Source organism: Prionailurus bengalensis, chromosome D1, assembly GCF_016509475.1.
Source record: "Prionailurus bengalensis isolate Pbe53 chromosome D1, Fcat_Pben_1.1_paternal_pri, whole genome shotgun sequence".
Lineage (NCBI taxonomy): Eukaryota > Metazoa > Chordata > Mammalia > Carnivora > Felidae > Prionailurus > Prionailurus bengalensis.
The window spans coordinates 18,417,892-18,436,235 of NC_057346.1; the positions used below are offsets into that span (position 1 = coordinate 18,417,892).

Consider the following 18,344-nt stretch of genomic DNA (forward strand, 5'->3'; position numbering starts at 1 on the left):
GCATATACCTGTAAAGGAAAGAGAGCATGAGAATCGGCCCGCCCACATCATGGTCTTGGGGGAAATGATCTTTGGCGTCTCGACTTTTGTTTTGGCCAGGGCAGGGGCCAGTTTTGATCTTTGTTTTGCTTCTGTTTGCTTTTTAGGATTAAAAAAAAAAAAATTCTGAGAACAATAAAATAAAATACTCATGTTCACGTTATTCAGAACTGGTGATTACTAACATTTTACTATTCACTACCAGTTTATTTTTTAAATTGAAAGTAACAGTATCACAGGTGAAATTAGAGGAGGTTTTTGCCCCTGTTCTCAGTCCTGTTTATGCCAAGAAGTAATCCCTGGCAAGAATTTGATGTGTATCCCTTCTGTCTACTTACTATATTGTATATATCCATAAAAATATAAAATGGGATTTTATAACTCTTTGTTAATATGCACTGCACTTTCTTCTCTCCGTCTATAACTTTTCAGTCTCCTCTTTTCACTTTGTATTTTGTTGAAAAGAAGTTTCAAAAGTTTACCATTAACTGTGTCAGTCTTTCACTCTGTGGTTTATTCTTACTCCCATCTTTTTTAACAAAATCTTTTCTTTTCCAGAGATCACTTAAGATAATCTCCTGGCTTTTTTTCTGAATGTGTTTTCACATTTGTGTCTTTGATCCACCTGGAATCTGTTTTTGCAGATGGTGTCAAATAGAGATCTGAGGGTTTGCTTTTTCCCCCATATGGATGATTGGTGTTCACCACTGATCTTTAATGCCGCCTCTGTCATATATCTCATTTTTTATGTGCATGCGTGGTTCTGCCTCCACCCTGGTCTTTTCCACTGGTGTATGTGTCCTTTCCTATACCGCTACAAAATCATGAAATCACATTGCAAAGTCTGAATTCCCATTAAGGGCAGGTGTCTACACCTAATTGTTTCTCAGATTACCTTTGAGATTGTAGCCTCATTTCCCTAGTAAATTTTAGGGTTGACTTACCAAGAACCACAAAAATCCTGCTGCAGTTTGGATTCTGATTGTAGTGAATTCACTGACTAATTTGGGAGAATTGACAGCTTGATACTATTTTGTCTTCTCATCTGTGAACATAGGAGATCTTCCCATTTAATTCAGAGCATCTTTTATGTCCTTCAGCATTGTTTCTAATTCTCTCTCAAAGGCCTCGTGCATGTTTGTTCAGTTCTGTTTCTAGGCGTCTTATGCATTTTGTTGCTATTTTAAATGAAATCATTTTTTCTGTTACTGCTTTCTAATTGCCTGTTGTTGGTGTAGAAGAATGCTGTGTATTTGTGTGTGCTGGTCATGTATCCATCAGTCTCGCTGTCGATGTCTGTCGATGTCGTATAAGATAGTTAATCTCTACTTCCTTCTGGGTTTCTAGGTAGACAGTCCTGCAGTGTAGTATTATCAGTAAAAGAGGGCATCATCATCTTGTTTCTCACCGTTTCTCACTTTGCTTCCAAAGTTTCGGTGTGAAGTATTTTGATGTGAAATACGACTTTTGCTGTCGGTTTTTCATAGTTGTTTTTCATATCAGGTCAAGGTACTTACTGCCTCTGTTTTTCTAAGAGTTTCTTTTAATATGAACAACTATTGTTTTTTTACAGAATGTTCTTTCTGTAGTGAGGTGAACATGTTGTTTTGATAATCTGAATTTTAGTGATACATTTTTCAGATAGTGAACCATCTTTGCATTCCTGGAATATTCAACCTGGTTGTAAAATATTAAGTGTTCTTTTACAACACTGCAGAATCTAATTTTATGATTTTATTTAGGATGTTTCCATCCATTTTCATATTTAAATATTTGGTATTGGTTTGTAATGTTGTTTTCTACTGTTCTTTTCTGGTTTTGTTATTGAAGGTTATATTATTAGCTTCATAAAATGAATTGGATTGGTAATTTTATGTTTTTCTATTAAAGTAACTTTTTCATTTAGTTTTAACTTTTTATAGTCATTCATAATATTCTTAGGATTTGGGAATAGGTGTTTATGTTTTTAAATTATTTTATTCTATTTAATTCTCATTTGGACTGGGTGATGCTTCCACATGGAACCCAACTGAAAATTTCTGAAACCGTATAGACCATAAACCAAGTCTTCCCACTTTTTTTTAAAAATGTTTATTTATTTATTTATTTTGAGAGAGAGAGAGAGAGAGAGAGAGAGAGCGCGCACGCACATGAGCAGGGGAGGGAAAGAGAGAATCCCAAGCAGGCTCCGTGCTGTTGACACAGAGCCTGATGCAGGGCTCAGTTTCACAAATTGTGAGATCATGACCTGAGGCAAAATCAAGAGTCACATGCTTAACCGACTGAGGTGCCCCTCTTCCCACTTTTATCCTTAGAAGCAGCTATTCAGATATGTGGTCCCCAGGTAACTACTGACACTGTTTTCTTATTACAATTACCATTGCTGTTTAGTGCATAATTTTTGTACATAACCTTGCTTTTTTTTACTTAACAGTAGATCTTCAACAACATTCTTTAATGCCCTTATTACATATTTGTACACACACACACACACACGCCCCCTCTATATAGTTGATCTTTTGTGATCAAAGAAAAGTGCTGCATCAATAGTCATCTCCTTTTTCATTCTGAATGTTTATTTCTGCCTTTCTCTCTCTTTTTTTAATTGGTCCTCCTAAATGATTATATTTTTAGTAGTATCCTTTTTTTAAAGTTGCATTTATTGAGGTATAACTGACAGAGTAAGTTCTACTATTTTTAAGTATACATTTCTGAGTTTTGACAAAACTACAATTATGTAACTACCAACACAATCAGAACATACAACTGTTCTATCGCCCAAAAAAGTCTTTCCCTGACCTCATCCTCTGGCATCCACTGATCTGTTTTCTGACCCTATAGTTTTCACTTTTCCAGAATGTCACACAAATAGAATCACATAGTATGTAACCTTTTCTTTCAATTGAAATTTTTATCGAGATAATTGTAGATTTACATGTAGTTGTAAGAAATAGTACAGGGGCGCCTGGGTGGCTCAGCCAATTAACCATCTGACATCAGCTCAGGTCATGATCTCACAGCCCGGGAGTTCGAGCCCAGTGGTGGGCTTTGTGCTGACAGCTCAGAGCCTGGAGCCTGCTTCAGATTCTGTGTCTACCTCGCTCTCTGCCCCTCCCCAGCTTGTGCTCTGTCTCTCTCTGTCAAAAATGAATAAACATTAAGAAAAAATTAAAAATATATATACAGCCAGGTCCCATTGTACCCTTTATCTATTTACTCCCAATGGTAAAATTTTGCAGAATTGTGGTACGGTATCACAACCAGGATTTTAGCGTTGATACAGTTCACTGATTTTATTCAGATTTCTCCAGTTTTACTTCTACATGTGTATGTGTGTCTGTGTGTATTTTAGTTCTCTACGTTTTATTGCATGTGTAAGTTTATGTATCCACTGCCATTGTCAAGATGAACAGTTCCATCACCAATGACCTTTCACATTGCCTTTTTATAACCACACTCCACTCCCTGCCAGCTCCCCTATTCCCATCTCTGTCCCTTAGCAACCACTAATCTTATCTTCATTTATAAAATTTTGCCATCTCAAAAATGTTAGAAAAATAGAATCATACAGTATATAACCTTTTGGGATTTTTTTTTTTTTCACTTAGCTTGATTCCCTGGAGAGTTATCTAAATTGTTAGATATCTAAATGTATTTGTGAGATCATGACCTGAGGCATGTTAGTTATCTAAATGTATCAGTACTTTGTGCCCTTTTTATTGCTACGTAGTACTCTTTTATTCTTTTTAATTAATACCTACTCAAAGCGTCACCGATCCGTCTATTTTTACTAACCTCTTTTTTTTTTAAGTTTATTTATTTTGAGAGAGAGAGTGTGTGTGCGAGTTGGGGAGGGGCAGAGAGAAGGGGAGACCGAGAATCCCAAGCCAGCTCTGCACTGTCAGCGCAGACCCTGTCTCCGAGCTCTGTCTCGCAAGCTGTGAGATGGTGACCTGAGCCAAAACTGAGAGTCAGACACTTAACCAACTGAGCCACCCAGGGGCCCCCGCTTTGTAGTAGTCTATGCTATATATGTACTAAAGTTTATTTAACCCTTCATTTATTGAAGAACATCTGGATTGATTCCAGTTTGGGGTTATTACAAATAATATATGAATATTCTTGTATAGGTTTTTTTTATGAACATAAGTTTTCATTCCTTGGGATAAATGCCAAGGAGTGCAATTGCCGAACAGCACGGTAGTTGCATATATAGTTGTTTTGTTTTTTTTAACTTGTTTTATTCTTTATTTTTTTTAATTTACATCCATAGTTTTATAAGGAGCTACCATACTGTTTTCTAGAATGACTGTATCATTTTACATTCCCACCTGCGATAAATGGGTGATCAAATTTCTCTGCAGCGTTTTCTTGCTAGCATTTGATGTTGTCACTTTTTTCATATTTTAGCCATTCTGGTCAGTGCATAACATCTCCTGATGGCTGATGACTTAATCCCCTGGAATTCGCTGATGGCTAAAGATCTTGAATACCTTTTCATGTGCTTATTTGCCATCTGTAAAGCCTCCAGTGACATATCTTTGTGGTTTTTGCCCAATTTTTGATTGGATTGTTTCTTACCTTACTGTTGAGTTTGAGAGCTATTTATGTACTTGAGATACTACTTCTTTGTCAGATATGTGGTTTGCAAATTTTTTCTATTAGTATGTAGCTTTGTCTTTTTGTTTTTTTCCTGTGAGCTTTCATAGCGCAAAAATTTTTAATTTTGATGCGACCCAATTTACCAGTTTTTCCTTTTATGAATTGTGCTGTTAGTGTTAATAACTCTGCCTAGGCATAGATATTGAAGTTTTTCTTGTTTTTTCCTAAAAGTTTTATCGTTTTACATTGTACATTCGAATCTGTCATCCATTTCGAGTTAATTTCAGTGTAAGGTGGGAAGTTTAAGCTGAGGCTCTTTTTTTTTTTTTTTAACCTTTAGTTGTCCAGTTTTCTAGCACTATTTGTTGAAAAGGCTGCTTGACCCAATGCATTGTTTTGCAGCTTTTTAAAAAAATCGTGAGAGTGTGTTTGTGTGGGTATATATCTGGGTTTTCTGTTCTATTCCACTGATTTATGTCTCTATTATTTCACAATTACCACACTGTCTTGTAGCTATATAATTAGCTTTCATATCATATACAATGATTCTTCCCACTTTATTCTTCAAGAGTATTTTAGTTATTCTAGGACCTTTGCCTTTCTATATAAATTTTAGACTAAGTTTGTCTCTGTCTACAAAAAATCTTGCTGAGATTTTGATGGGAATTTTATTAAACCTGTAGATCAGTTTGGGGAAGATTGACACATTTACTATATCGGATCTTCCAATGCATGAACACAGTATGTCTCTTCATTTATTTAGGCCTTTTTAATTTCTTCCATTGGCATTTTATAATTTTCAACATACAAGACTTACAAATCTTTTGTTAGATTTACACCTGAGTATTTCATGTCATTTGCAAATATAAAAATTTTATTTATGCCTTTCCAATCTGTATGACCTTTTTCTTTTTCTTGCCTTATTGCAGTGGCTAGAACTTCCAGTACTGTGTTGCATACGAGTGGTAAGAGTGGACATCCTTGCTTTGATCCCAATCTTAGGGAAAAGCATTCAGTCTTTTACCACTAAGTATAATGTTAGCCATGGGATTTTTCATAGATGCTCTTTATCAAGTTGAAGTAGTTTCCCTTTATTTCTAACATGCTGAAAGTTTTTATCATAAATGGATATCAGTTCTTTTCAAATGCTGTTTCTGTGTCAATCTGATTTCTCTCGGTCAGCTTATTGATATGAGAGCTATATTGATTGATTTTCAAATGTTGAACTGGCATTAGATACCTAGAATAAATTCCTCTTTATCATAGTGTATGTTTCTTTTTTTACATTTTTGGATTTGGTTTGCTAATACTTTGTTGAGGATTTTTGTGTTTAAGGTCATAAGAGATATTAGTATGTAGTATTCGTCTTTTAAAAAAATGTATTTTATGTGCTTTTGGTATCAGGGTAACACTGGCTTCATAAAATGAGTTGGTAAGTGTTCCCTTCCCTTCTTTTTTCTGGAAAAGTTGTCTACAATTGGTGTTAATTTTTTTTTTGTCATTTAAAAATTTTTTTAAATTTTCACTGTAGTAAAATACATATAACAAAATTTGCCATCTTAACTATTTTTTTAATTGTGGTAAAATGTACATAACATAAAATTTACTACCTTAACCACTTTAAAGTGCAGTTTGGTTGTGTTAAATACATTTCTATTGTTGTACAGCAAATCTCCAGAACATTTTTCATCTCGTAAAACTGAAACTCTATAGCCATTAAACATCATCTTCTCATTACCCACTCCTTCTAACCCCTTGCAGTCACCTGTCAATTACTGTTCTTTCTGTCCCTGTGAATTTGACTATTCTAGATACCTTCTATAAATGAAATCATACAGTATGTTTTTTGTGACTGACTTATTTCACTTAGCCTAATGTCCTCAAGGTTCATCCATGTTGTAGCATGTGACAGGATTTCCTTTTTTTTTTCTTAAGGCTGTATAATATTTTATTGTTTGTATATCCACATTTTATTTAACCATTCGTCCATCAATAGACATTTGAGTTGCTTCTACCTCATGGCTATTATGAATCATGCTGCTGTGAACATAGATGTGCAGATTTCTCTTTAAGACCCAGCTTTATAATTCTTTGAATCCCAGAAATTGGATTGCTGGATCCTATGGTAAATCTGTTTTTAAATTTTTGAAGAACCACCATACTGTTTATTTTCATAGTGATTGTATCATTTTACAGTGACACCAACAGTACACAACAGTTCCAATTTCTCCACTGACCAACACTGATTATTTTGTGTATATGTGTGTAGGTTTTTTCATTTTTGTTTTGTTTTGTTTTGTTTTTTTGGAAATAGCCATCCTCATGGGTGTGAGGTGGTATTTCACTGTTGTTTTGATTTGTATTTCTTTAATTACTAGTGATGTTGAACATCTTTTCATATGCTTGTTGGCCATTTGTATGCCATCTTTGGGAAAATGTCTATTCAAGTCCTTTGCCTATTTTTAAATCATTTTTCTTTCTTTTTTGTTATTGAGCTGAAGGAATTCTTTATATATTTTGGATATTAACCCCTTGTCAGATATATGATTTGCAAATATCTTCTCCAATTATGTAAGTTAGCTTTTTCTCTGCTCATTGTATCCCTTGATGCACACAAGTTTTTAAGTTTGAAGTAATCCCATTTGTCTATTTTTGCTTTTGTTGCCTGTACTTTTGGTATAATATCCAAGAAATCATTGCCAAATCCAATGTCAGTGAGACTTTTCCCCTATGTTTTCTTCCTAGCAGTTTTATAGTTTTGGGTTGTACATTTAGGTCTTTGATACATTTTGACTTAATTTTTGTATGTAGTTAAGATGAGGATCCACTCTAACTTTTTTGCATGTGGATATTCGATTTTCCCAGCACTGTTTGTCCTTTATATATTGAGTGGTCTTGACAGCTTTATTGGAGATCATTTGACCACATACATGTTGTTTTATTTCTGGCCTGTTTATTCTCTTGCATTGGTCTATATGTCTGTCTTTATGCCAGTAACAAACTGTTTTGATTACTGTAGCTTTGTAATATTTTGAAGTAAGGAAGTGTGAGTCCTCCAAGTTCATTCTTCCTTTTCAAAATTATTTTGGCTATTCAGGGTCCTTTGATATTCCATATGAATTTGAGGATGATTTTTTTCTTTTTCTGCAAAAAAAAAATGCTGTTGGAATTTTGATGGAGATTGCATTGAATCTGTATATTACCTTGATTAGTATAACATCTTAATAATATTAAATATTTTAATCTGTGAACATGGAATTTTTCCCATTTATTTGTATTTATTTCAGCAATGTTTTGTAGTTTTCAGTGTTATTTTCCTTTTTTTTCCTTTAAACATTTTTCTCTTTTTTTAATGTTTATTGATTTTTGAGAGAGCACAAGTGGGGGAGGGACAAAAAGAGAAGGGGGGACAGAGGATCTGAAGCAGGCTCCGCACTGACAGCAGAGAGCCTGATGTAGGGCTTGAACTCACGAACCATGAGATCGTGACCTGAGCCGAAGTCAGATGCTCAACCGACTGAGCCACCCAGGTACCCTTGTTGTTTTCCTTTTCTTAAAAATGCTATTTGGGGGTGCCTGGTGGCTCAGTTGGTGAAGTGCCTGACTTCAGCTCGGGTCATGATCTCATGGTTCATGGGTTCGAGCCCCGTGTCGGGCTCTGTGCTGATGGTTCAGAGCCTGGAGCCTGCTTTGGATTCTGTGTCTCCCTCTCTCTCTGCCCCTCCCCTGCTCATACTCTGTCTCTCTCAAAAATAAATAATAACATTTTTTATAAAGTGCCATTTTGATTTCTACTACCTTTATTATTTCCTTCCCTTTGCTTGATTTGCTCTTCTTTTTCTAGCTTTTGAGGTAGGTAGGAATGTAGATTATTGATTTGAGGTCTTTCCTAATAAACATTTAGTGCTTGAACTTACACTCACAGCACTGTTGGCATCCCATGTTTTGATGTGTTATGTTTTAATTTTCATTCAGCTCTTTGTTTTTAAAAAATTATTTGAGCCTTTCTGTCTGATCTCTAGATTATTTAAAAGTTGAATTTCCAAGTATTTAGGACTTTTCCTAAATTGTTATCTTTCTGTTATCGATTTCTACTTTGGTTCTCTTATGGTCAGAGAACATACACTAGGTAATACTAATTCTTTTAAATTTGTTAAAGTTAATTTTATGTCCTATCTTGGTGATTATTTCATGTACTTCAAAAAATGTGTATTCTGCTATTGTTGGGCATAAAATTCTATATATGTCAATTGGATACTGATGATTGATTGTTCTGTGCAAATCTCTGTTCTTGCTTATTTTCTGCCTAGTAGTTCTATCATTTCCTGAAAAGAGATGTAGGCACCCCTTTAAGTCTCCTTTCTTTTACTAAACATGATGCATTTGATATTCATCTATCTTGTGTATATCACTAATGAGATCCTTTTTACTGCCCAGTAGTAGTCTTTTATATAGATGTAACAGTTCAGTGATTCGTCAACTGAAGTACATTTGGAGCGTTTCCTTTTTTTTTTTTTTTTTTTTTTAGCAATTTATTAAGAAAGCTGTGATAAATAGCTACAGGTTTCTGTGTGTGAATACACTTCTTCTTTCTCTTGCATAAATACCCAGAAGTGGAATTGCTGAGTCACATGGAAAGTATATGTTTAACTTGCTAAGCTGTTTTCTAAAGTGGTACACCATTTTGCTTTCCCACTAACTACATGTGAGAGTTCCTATTGTTCCACATCCTTATCATCACTCAGTATTTTCAATTTCTTATTTCTGTTTTGTTTTTGTTCTGTTTTTTGTTTTATTTAATTTTAGCCATTCTAATAGATGTATAGTGGTATCTCATTGTAGTTTTAATTTGCATTTCCCTAATGAACAATGATGTTGAGCATATTCTTAGGAGCTTCTTTGCCATCCAGATACCTTCTTTGGTGAAGTGTCTGTTAAAATCTTTTGCCCATTTTCGTAGTAGGTTTTTTGTTTTCTTATTGGATTTTGAGAGTTCTTTATATACACCAGATATACATCCCTTGCCAGATGTGTGTTTGGTACATTTTTTTCTCTCAATCTGGCTTCTCATTGCATTCCTCAAATACTTTTTTCAAAAGCAGTAAAGAAAATTTTGAAGACATTCAACTCACTGTTCTTTTTTCCTTTTATTGATCATGCTTTTGGTGTGATATCTAAGAAATTTTTGACTAACCCAAGATCACAGAGATTATCATGTGTGTTTTCTAGACATGTTACAGTTTTAAGTTTTACATTTAAGCTTTTGATTCATTTGAGCTAATTTTTGTATATGGTGTAGAATATGAATTTTTTTGTTTTGTTGAAACTTTGGCATATGAGTGTCAATTGTTCTAGCAGTGTTTATTGATAAGACTATCCCTTCTCTATTGAATTGATTTTATACTTGTATTGAAAATCAGTCAACCATATAGGTAGACTCTACTCCTGGATTCTGTGTTCTTTTCTATTAATCTATGTGTCTATCCTTTTTGCTAGTATCACATTGTCTTGATTCCTGTCACTTTATAGTCTTGAAATTCAGGTCATGTTGGTCCTCCAACTTTGATCTTTTTTTTCAAAGTATTGTGGCTATGTTAGTTCCTTTGCTTTTTCATATAAATATTAGGATAAGCTTGTTGAATTCTAGGGGGAAAAAATTCTTCTGGGATTTTGATTGTGGTTGTGTGGAATCTTGCAGGACAATTTGAATAGGATTGACATCTTAATAATATTGAGTCTTCCTGTTCATGAACCAGTATATTTCTCCGTGTATGTAAGTCTTATTTGATTTCTTTTAGAAATTGGTGTTTTGTATTTTTCCACATATAGATCCTGCTCATATTTTGTTACATTTATACATAAGGATTTCATGTGTTTTAGTCCTGTTAAAAATAGTATTTTTTATGTTCAGTTTTCAATTGTTCATTGCTAGATGTAGAAATACGTGTGATTTTTGTATATTGACTTTGTATTCTACAACCTTGCTAAACTTATTAGTTCTAGTAGTTCTTTTATTTAGAATTATTGTAGTAGATTTATTGTAGACAATCATGTTATCTATGAAGTACAGTGTGTATTTTCTTTTCCAATCTATATAACTTTTTAAAATTTCCTTTTTCTATTTTTCTTATTCTTTTTCTGCATCTGCTGAAAAATGTATACAGTTTTTCTCAGTCTGTCCATATAGTGACTTATATTGGCTGATTTTTTTTAAATGTTTAGCCTTAAATTCCCAGGATAAATCTCACTTGGTTATAATGATTATCTCCTTTTTATGTTGGTGGATTTCATTTGCTAATATTTTGTTGATGATTTTTTGCATCTGTTCATGAGGGATATTGATTTTTAATTGTCTTTTCTTATCATGTCTTTGTCTCATTTAATATTGGGATAGCACTTGCCTCATAAAATGAACTTGTGAGTTATCTCTCCTCTTCTCTAAAAGAGTTTGTGTGGCATTAGTATTATTTCTTTCTTAAATATTTTGTAGAATTTTGTCAGTGAAGCCATCTGTGCCTGGTGTTCTTTGCTGGAAGCTTTAACTATGATTTAATTTATTTAAGAGATATAACTTGATTCAAGTTATGTCCTTCTTGAATGAGCTTTGGTAGTTTGTGTCTTTGAAGAAATTAACCCGTTTCATCTTAGTTATTGAATTTATGGGCATAAAGCTGTTCATAATACTCACTTATTATAAACCTTTAAGGTCTGTAGTGTCTGTAGTGATGTTCCTTTGTTCAATCCTGATACTGATACCTTCTTTTCTTGATCAATTTGGCTAGACGTTTCTCAAATTTGCTCCCCATAAGATCCAGATTTGAGTTTTATTGGTTTTCTTTTTTCCCCCCTGCATTCTATTTCACTGATTTCTGCTCATATCTTTATAATAATTCCTTTCTTCTAGCTTTGGGCTTAATTTGATCATCTTTTTCTAGCTTCGTAAGGTAAAAGCTTATGTCATTGATTTGAGACCTTTCTTTTTTCTCTTATAAACATTTAATTATATAAATTTTCTTCTAAGCACTGTGTTAACTACATTCTATACATTTTCATATATTGTATTTTCATTTTCATTGAAGTCAGATATTTTCTAATTTCTCTTGTGACTTTCCCTTTCTTACACATAGGTTATTTACTGGTGTGTTGTGTATCTTCCAAATACTTGGGGATTTTTCAGCTATCTTTCTGTTAATGATTTCTGGTTTAATTTCATTGCAGTAAGATAACATACTTTGTATTATTCTGATTCTTTTTAATTAATTGAGATATATTTTTGGCGTAGAATATGGTCTGTTTTGGTCAGTACTCCACATGTACTAGAAAAAAATGTGTGTTCTAATGTTGGGAAGTATGTTTTATAAATGTCAGGTCAAGTTTTTAGTAGTATTCATGTCTTTTATGTTTTTAATGATATTCTGTCTGCTTATTCTATCAATTATTGAGAAAGGAGTGTTGTAGTCTCCAACTGTAATTGTGGATTTGTTTTTTTGTACCTTCACTTCTATCCGTTTTTGCTTCATTATCTTGAAGCTGCATTGTTAGGTACATACACACTGAAGATTGTTATGTCTCCCTGTTTGAGTTTACCTCTCCCTGTCTAATGGTTTTGCAGTTGTCTCTAACTAGCTTCCCAGCCTCCGGTCCCACGGTAATTGTAGTTAATACCTGTCTAGTCACCTAGGCAGCAGGTGATTTGATTCAATTCCTGATGCCAGAGCTGTCTTTTTCATTCTTTTATCTAGACCCTTTGCTCTAAAGAGCATTGGATCTGTAGCAGTTTTTTGCATTCTTATTTTCTGTTCAGCCTTACATCCCTCCAACTCTACCCCTGCTTCATGCAGTGAACCTGGCTTGAGTTCCTCTCTCTCCCATAGAGTACTTTTACTCTCCTTTGACTAACAGGACTTTAGCTCCTGACCGCCACCACCTGCTTTGGGTTTGGGATCCAGTGGTTCTGTGGTTTACTTGTGTGCTTTGCATTTCTTTTCTGTGTCTGGTCCATAGAAATGTCTATTATTTCTGAGGCTAGGCTGCCTTCTTGGAATTCAACCTTTCATATTTTATCCATTTTAAATCTCTATGTTTGGGGCAGAAGTATATTAAAATGTGAATTTATGGAGTCATTTTGATCAAAGTCCTAATCATATTGATAAATGTAGATCAAAATAATTCTTTTAACTGCTGTATCATATTCTATTGTATGGATAGGCCACACTCTGTTTATCCAATCACTAGGTTATTTGACAGCACTTGAGTTTAATAGTGAGTTGAAACAAATTCTATGACTTAAGCCTTGATGAAATATACTTAGTATGAAAAATACTAAGTTCAGTTCAAGTACTTTGCCATGTGTGAGAGGTGAGGGTAAATAATCCTAGAGGTAGGTAGAATACAGAAGCTTGAAGAAGACCAGTGAGAAAACTTCTGTGGCTTACACTAAGTAAGAGAATGGGATCTGACATGGAAGATCATAAAGAGAAAAGGGAAGAGCTTCCAGGAAGGAATCTTGAGAACTACCTGAGTGTAGATGGTCGAAAGGAACGAGAACCCCTAAAAAGAGATTGAAAAGCGGCATTTGAAATATGGAAAGGAGAAGAGAATTTCCAGAGCAGTATTATCCTAGCAAACCATAAAAGTGGTGAGAATTAAGACAGAATGACAGTCCGAGAACAAGACCTGAGCGCTGTCTTCCACCCTTCCGTCAGAGCTATTAGACCTTGGGTTCACAAACTGCCCCAATTACTGTATCTGTAAAATGCATACTAGAAGATCTCTGAGATCCTTTCTGTGTCTAACATGTGATGTTTGTGTGTTTAATAAATAGAATATCAGTGACCTTGAGAAGACTGTTTTAGTGGTGTGTGAAAGCCCAGATGTAGAATTGAGATTTCTACATATGCCATGATGTGATACCATATCAAAATGAGAGACAGCATAGTATAGCAAGAGAGATTAAATGCCAGCAATCAGATGTTTGGAATTTATTTTGAGTCCATAATGCCTTAGGAAACAGAGTAAACTAAATTAATGTATTTCTTCTAGTTATTAAGTGATTTGGTTAAACCAAGCAAACCATCAGATTTTTCATGTATTATATGTCACACTTCCTTAAAGAGAGGATTACGGATTTATTTTAGAGTAAGATAGCTTTATTGAAAATAAAGATTCCAGGGGCACCTGGGTGGCTCAGTCGATTAAGCGTCTGACTCTTGATTTCGGCTCAGGTCATGATCTCACACGTTTGTAGGATCAAGCCCCGCTTTGGGCTCTCCACTGATGGCCTGGGGCCTGCTTGGGATTCTCTCTCTCCCTTTCTCTCTGACCTTCCCCAACATCTCTCTTTCTTTCTCTCTCTCTCTCTCTCTCTCTCTTTCTCTCTCTCTCTCTCTCTCAAAATAAATAAACATTTTTAAAAAAGAACTCCTGAACAGAAGTATAGTATATATTACATTTTAGCATTTGATTATTACAGTACACCCTTGTCAATAATATCTTTCAAGGTGGGTTTGTGGCATTTTGCCCACTTCAGAAGTGAGACTTATAAAGTACTGATTGATTGAGAATATTAATATAAATTGAGATTATTTGTTTTGAAGAATACTTAGTCATCAGAAACCATTTACCTTTTAAGACTATAGCTGTGGGGCCAATGCTGAGAAAAGCTCAGATAATACCAAGTTCGCAGCTGTAGGTCAGTTTGGATGGACTGTTGAATAGTGAATAAAATACCTGAACTGGAAGACTAGGAAGCAACTGGGATCTGAAATTTACTGGGCATTTTGTAAGATCACGATTTTTTTTATATTTACTGATTTTCCCTGCTTAAAGAGAATCCAAAATAAGAAAATGGGGATTAAACATATTCTCTTAAAATCATACTTGTTACATATGTAACCTTTAGGGGAGCATATTTAGGATGTGTACTGAGTCACAACTCTGATACTTTTCCTTCATTTTTATAGAATAAAGAGTGAATATGTGTTAGAGCCCATATCAAATCTTCCATCCATGTGCAAAAGTCTAAATTTTAAGAGTTAAAGAAGTGGGAAGGCAGGTGCAGAAGTGGTAACGTTGATGGCAAAAAATAAGTTTGGAAGGTTATAAAGCAACCAAATAATGAAGGGCCTTTTATAGTCACTCAGTTTTCTATTGCTGCTGTAACAATTTACCCTAAACTTAGTGGCGTGAAACAACATCTGTTTGTTATGTCACAGTGTCTGTGCGTCAGAGGTGTGGGCATGGTGTGGCCTAACCGGCTTCTCTGCTTAGCATCTCACAGGCCAAAATCAAGGGGTTAGCAGGGCTGTGTTTGTTGTTGGAAGCTCTGGAGAAGAATCCCCTTTCAGGCTCATTCAGGATGGTGGTGGAATTATGTTCCTTCTCATCCTTTCCACGTGGCCACCTTCATCTTCAAGCCAGCCGTGGTATATCAGGTTCTCTCATGCTTGGAATCTCTCTTGATTTCCTCTTCTGCTGCTGCCTGGAGAAAGTTTGCTGCTTTTAACAGCTCATATGATTAGTTTAGGTCCAGTGAGTGAATCTCTGTCTTACGGTCAACAGTGCCATATGACATAATATAATCTTGAGAATAGCACTCAAGGGGATGAAGATTGTGGGGACCAAAATTGTGCCTTACACAATCACGATAAAGAGTTCAGGCTTTTTTCTTAAGGGCTTTATGTGATTTTCAGTAGAGGAGTGATGTGGTCACGTTTGTGTTTTATAACAATCGCTTTGGCTGTAATGTAGACAAGAGTCAGTTTGGGGCCACCGTGAAGTTATGGGAAACCATTTGAAGGAGTGTCATTTAAGATTCAGTTATAGATAACAGAAATCATGCTAGCTATGTTCAGAAGAAAGGGACTTAAAACAGGGAATAAAGTGAGCTTACAAACATTTTGGAGATGGCTGTGTCCCTAGGATGACCTTTAGAATGTTGCCACAGACTGGCCCCCCAATGGCACTGCTGCCTCTGGTGGAGTCAGACCAGGAGAAGCTCACGAAACTGCTGTCCTTGGTGGTGGATCACAGCACCTTAGCTAATCTGGGGATCAGCAAACTGCTGCCAGGGATGTTGACCCTGGGAATGCAGGGAATGCAGGGAACTGCCATTTGGTAATAGGGAGCCTGTGCCCCAGCTGTTCTCATAGCATCTGCTAGATCCATGATCTGTGTCCCCAGGACTGTTGAGTGTAACTGATAGAAACTGAAGCTCACCTGCAAAGATATGTGGGAAATGTAGTTTTTAGCTTTCCAGTCTTGGCAATCCAGGAGGAAGGCATTCCAGAGGAGGTTGAAGCAGATGCTGAGAAAGCTCGTCCACAGAAAGCTCTAGCAATCCAGGTTATTAATGATAATGGCTTGAATTTACAAGGCAAGTGGGCAAGAGAGATGCAGATAGGTTCGTGAAACGTTTAGGAATAGGATTGATAGATCATGGCAATTGATGGGATGGGGTTTGGGGGGGGGGCGGGGAGGGATAGGAAGGAATCAGGATGACTGTCCAGTTACTGGCTAGGATGAATAGGTAGTTTCTGGTGCCATTTACTGACATAAGAAAGACCGAAAGAAAGATGGTTAGGAGTGACAATGGATTATTTCTGGATTTTGAGAAAACTGTAGGACCTTAGAATGTCCTAATTTATAGGTCATTTAATTTGTAGATAAGACTTGGCCTGTTGTGGCAACTGGGCTAGTTTCTGCCTGTGGGTCATACTTTTGTGTACAAATATGTTTATGGGTGAGTTTAACTCAGTTGGCTCCAGTGTCAGGTATAAATAACTCTAAGATTATATAATTATTATTTTAAGTTTTAGTTTTAATATTTAAATATGTTTAGAGCTTACTGCTAGCTATTTAATTTCATTGTTGAGCAGTGTTTTTCAGAAGAACTCATGGGTGCCCTATTCCCTGAGTTGTTCTTGTTATAGAATAATTGCCTCTTTTTTTTTAATGTTATTTATTTATTTTTCAGAGAGGGAGAGAAAGAGAGAACAGGGGAGGGGCAGAGAGAGAATCCCAAGTAGGCTCTGTGCTGTCAGCGCAGAGCCCAACATGAGGCTTGAACTCGCAAACTGTGAGATCATGACCTGAACCGAAATCAAGAGTCAGATGCTTAACTGACTGAGCCACCCAGGCGCCCCCAGAATAATTGCCTTTTAAGTGTATTTCTGAACAAAACTTGGCAAGGTATAATATCCCTGGGTCCTGCTTTCTAATACATTTATTTGGTGAGCTTTGGCATTGTTTTGCTCCTCCATTTGTGTCATTGGCTCTGCAATTTTTCTTTTCAGCTCATTCTGCTGTCCATCATTTGTCTTTGAGCTCGTGTTTTATCATATTCATGCATTTATTAAGTTCTAAGCCACTTTCCTTTGATTATGTTTTCTTTCGGATTGAGTTCTGCCTCTGCCTTTTACTTTGTGTTTCCTTCTTTTCTACCTTTTGCTATGGGATGCGTTTAGTTGCCATTTTGTGTCTTCTCACTTAGGCTTAAAAGTGGGCACCTCTCTCCAGACCATCTCTTTACTGAAACATAGTAATAAGTAAACTCTCCTTGACCCCTTCACCATTGTTCTGTCCCTCCTAGGCAGAGTTTGAGAGTGAGAGTGAGGTATTACGATTCTACTTTTCTGTAGTCTGAAGGGAAAACATCTCTGGAGTTGGGTTTACCTTTATTTGGCCTCTTGGGTTCTGCTATCTTTTCTGAGATTTTGCTCAATTATCATAGCCTTGTTTCACTTGTTTGAAGTCATATATGAAGAGATGGGGGTCGGGAAAGATAACCTTGGAGTTTGAATCATTTCACTTTTTCAGTTTGGAGCCTGGGAAAATTTCAGGTCCTGGTAGTTTCGCTTTTTGTTTGAGCTTGTTTTGTTCTGTTCTGTCCTGTTTTCCTTTGCTAGGATCTTGACATCCTGGCAGTGGGGTGTAGAGGCTTCTGGTCCCCGCGGTGTTTCCTCAGTCTTTCTCCTGGCTGGCTCCTCATCCCTTCAGCCCAATTTTCTGTAAATTGGGAAGTGTTAGCTCAGGATTTTCCTCTTTACTTTCTTTCTCTGTAATGGACTCTGAGGGTTGGGTTAGAATCTTTGCTAGCAGAACCACATAGTCCACGGCTGTGGTTCCTTTTCTAAAAGGCTATTCCGGTAAGGTTACTCCCTCTCTTCTTTTGTTAGTTGTTGCTGGCGATATTCTTACCCTTTAAAAAAAAATACCGTTTTTGACACAAGTTCTAGGAGAGAAGATTCTGTAAACTGTTTCATCATACCACCATCTTTTCCAAGAAGTTCTACCTGGATTTCAAGTATTTATTTTCTAAAGGGTGTGTATGGTTTGACACTGTAAATTCCAGAATAGGAATGTAATGTTGACATTTTTTATTTGTATATAAACTTAGGATTCACAAAGTACTCACTCATCTATTATTTTATATAATTCTCTTGACTGTTTTATAAGGTAGGAAGGGCAGACTTTTTATCCCAGCTTTACTAGTACAGAAACTGAGATCCAAAGGGATTGAGTCGATAAGTCACATAGCTAATTATAAGATGGAGTCAGGACTCTGAAGTTAGATCTTCTGACTGCAAAGCAAGTACTATTTTACCATAACCTGTTACTCCCTTTGATGAAAATGATTACCTCCATCCCTAATCACAGGCATCTGCCTCTCTCTTTAATGTTCCTACCAACCTATAACATTGATG

The 18,344-nt window shown here is 35.8% G+C and overlaps 1 protein-coding gene across 3 annotated transcripts in view; it reads left to right on the forward strand.

The window, feature by feature from the left end:
- Positions 1-18,344, forward strand: part of LOC122483080 (tubulin-specific chaperone cofactor E-like protein) — a 161,266-nt gene that overhangs the window by 53,269 nt on the left and 89,653 nt on the right. The window lies entirely within an intron of this gene.